A 3,712-nucleotide genomic window follows, 5' to 3' on the forward strand; every position below is an offset into this window, starting at 1 on the left:
AGAGGACCGGACTAATGTTACTGGGTTAGTAATCGAGAAGCTCGGACTAATGTTACTGGATTAGTAATCGAGAAGCCCGGACTAATGTTAGTGGGTTAGTAATCGACAGGACCGGACTAATGTTACTGGGTGAGTAATCGAGATGCCCGGACTAATGTTACTGGGTTAGTAATCGAGAAGCCCGGACTAATGTTACTGGGTGAGTAATCGAGAAGCCTGGACTAATGTTACTGGGTTAGTAATCGAGATGCCCGGACTAATGTTACTGGGTTAGTAATCGAGATGCCCGGACTAATGTTACTGGGTTAGTAAATGAGAAGCCCAGACTAATGTTACTGGGTTAGTAATCGAGAGGACCGGACTAATGTTACTGGGTTAGTAATCGAGATGCCCGGACTAATGTTACTGGGTTAGTAATCGAGATGCCCGGACTAATGTTACTGGGTTAGTAAATGAGAAGCCCAGATTAATGTTACTGGGTTAGTAATCGAGAGGACCGGACTAATGTTACTGGGTTAGTAATCGAGATGCCCGGACTAATGTTACTGGGTTAGTAATCGAGATGCCCGGACTAATGTTACTGGGTTAGTAAATGAGAAGCCCAGACTAATGTTACTGGGTTAGTAATCGAGAGGACCGGACTAATGTTACTGGGTTAGTAATCGAGAAGCCCGGACTAATGTTACTGGGTTAGTAATCGAAAAGCCCAGACCAAAGTTACTGGGTTAGTAATCGAGAGGACCGGACTAATGTTACTGGGTTAGTAATCGAGAAGCCCGGAAAAATGTTACTGGGTTAGTAAATGAGAAGCCCAGACTAATGTTACTGGGTTAGTAATCGAGAGGACCAGACTAATGTTACTGGGTTAGTAATCGAGAAGCCCGGACTAATGTTACTGGGTTAGTAATCGAAAAGCCCAGACCAAAGTTACTGGGTTAGTAATCGAGAGGACCGGACTAATGTTACTGGGTTAGAAACCCAAAGGCCCTGGCTAACGTTACTGGGTTAGAAATCGAGAAGCCCAGACTAATGTTACTGGGTTAGTAATCGAGAAGCCCAGACTAATGTTACTGGGTTAGTAAATGAGAAGCCCAGACTAATGTTACTGGGTTAGTAATCGAGAGGACCGGACAAATGTTACTGGGTTAGTAATCGAGACGCCCGGACTAATGTTACTGGGTTAGTAATCGAGATGCCCGGACTAATGTTACTGGGTTAGTAAATGAGAAGCCCAGACTAATGTTACTGGGTTAGTAATCGAGAGGACCGGACTAATGTTACTGGGTTAGTAATCGAGATGCCCGGACTAATGTTACTGGGTTAGTAATCGAGATGCCCGGACTAATGTTACTGGGTTAGTAAATGAGAAGCCCAGACTAATGTTACTGGGTTAGTAATCGAGAGGACCGGACTAATGTTACTGGGTTAGTAATCGAGAAGCCCGGACTAATGTTACTGGGTTAGTAATCGAAAAGCCCGGACCAAAGTTACTGGGTTAGTAATCGAGAAGCCCAGACTAATGTTACTGGATTAGTAATCGAGAAGCCCGGACTAATGTTACTGGGTTAGTAATCGAGAGGACCGGACTAATGTTACTGGGTGAGTAATCGAGATGCCCGGACTAATGTTACTGGGTTAGTAATCAAGATGCACGGACTAATGTTACTGGATTAGTAAATGAGAAGCCCAGACTAATGTTACTGGGTTAGTAATCAAGAGGACCGGACTAATGTTACTGGGTTAGTAATCGAGAAGACCGGACTAATGTTACTGGGTTAGTAATCGAAAAGCCCGGACCAAAGTTACTGGGTTAGTAATCGAGAGGACCGGACTAATGTTACTGGGTTAGTAATCGAGAAGCCCGGACTAATGTTACTGGGTTAGTAATCGAAAAGCCCAGACCAAAGTTACTGGGTTAGTAATCGAGAGGACCGGACTAATGTTACTGGGTTAGAAACCCAAAGGCCCTGGCTAACGTTACTGGGTTAGAAATCGAGAAGCCCGGACTAATGTTACTGGGTTAGTAATCGAGAAGCCCAGACCAATGTTACTGGGTTAGTAATCAAGATGCCCGGACTAATGTTACTGGATTAGTAATCGAGAAGCCCGGACTAATGTTACTGGGTTAGTAATCGAGAAGCCCGGACTAACGTTACTGGGTTAGTAATCGAGAAGCCCGGACTAATGTTACTGGGTTAGTAATCGAGAAGCCCAGACTAATGTTACTGGGTTAGTAATCGAGATGCCCGGACTAATGTTACTGGGTTAGTAATCGAGAAGCCCGGACTAATGTTACTGGGTGAGTAATCGAGAAGCCCGGACTAATGTTACTGGGTGAGTAATCGAGAATCCCGGACTAATGTTACTGGGTGAGTAATCGAGAAGCCCGGACTAATGTTACTGGGTTAGTAATCGAGAAGCCCGGACTAATGTTACTGAGTTAGCAATCGAGATGCCCGGACTAATGTTACTGGATTAGTAATCGAGAAGCCCGGACTAATGTTACTGGGTTAGTAATCGAGAAGCCCGGACTAATGTGACTGGGTGAGTAATCGAGAAGCCCGGACTAATGTTATTGGGTGAATAATCGAGAAGCCCGGACTAATGTTACTGGGTTAGTAATCGAGAAGCCCGGACTAATGTTACTGGGTTAGTAATCGAGAGGACTGGACTAATGTTACTGGGTTAGTAATCGAGAAGCCCAGACTAATGTTACTGGGTTAGTAATCAAGATGCCCGGACTAATGTTACTGGATTAGTAATCGAGAAGCCCGGACTAATGTTACTGGGTTAGTAATCGAGAAGCCCGGACTAACGTTACTGGGTTAGTAATCGAGAAGCCCGGACTAATGTTACTGGGTTAGTAATCGAGAAGCCCAGACTAATGTTACTGGGTTAGTAATCGAGATGCCCGGACTAATGTTACTGGGTTAGTAATCGAGAAGCCCGGACTAATGTTACTGGGTGAGTAATCGAGAAGCCCGGACTAATGTTACTGGGTGAGTAATCGAGAAGCCCGGACTAATGTTACTGGGTTAGTAATCGAGAAGCCCGGACTAATGTTACTGAGTTAGCAATCGAGATGCCCGGACTAATGTTACTGGATTAGTAATCGAGAAGCCCGGACTAATGTTACTGGGTTAGTAATCGAGAAGCCCGGACTAATGTGACTGGGTGAGTAATCGAGAAGCCCGGACTAATGTTATTGGGTGAATAATCGAGAAGCCCGGACTAATGTTACTGGGTTAGTAATCGAGAAGCCCGGACTAATGTTACTGAGTTAGCAATCGAGATGCCCGGACTAATGTTACTGGATTAGTAATCGAGAAGCCCGGACTAATGTTACTGGGTTAGTAATCGAGAGGACTGGACTAATGTTACTGGGTTAGTAATCGAGATGCCCGGACTAATGTTACTGGGTTAGTAATCGAGAAGCCCAGACTAATGTTACTGGATTAGTAATCGAGAAGCCCGGACTAATGTTACTGGGTTAGCAACCGAGAGGACCGGACTAATGTTACTGGATTAGTAATCGAGAAGCCCGGACTAATGTACTGGGTTAGTAATCGAGAGGACCGGACTAATGTTACTGGGTTAGTAATTGAAAGGACTGGACTAATGTTACAGGATTAGAAACCCAAAGGCCTAGCTAATGTTACTGGGTTAGTAATCGAGAAGCCCGGACTGATGTTACTGGGTTAGTAATCGAGAA

Source organism: Carcharodon carcharias, chromosome 30 (assembly GCF_017639515.1).
Source record: "Carcharodon carcharias isolate sCarCar2 chromosome 30, sCarCar2.pri, whole genome shotgun sequence".
Taxonomy (NCBI): Eukaryota; Metazoa; Chordata; class Chondrichthyes; order Lamniformes; family Lamnidae; genus Carcharodon; species Carcharodon carcharias.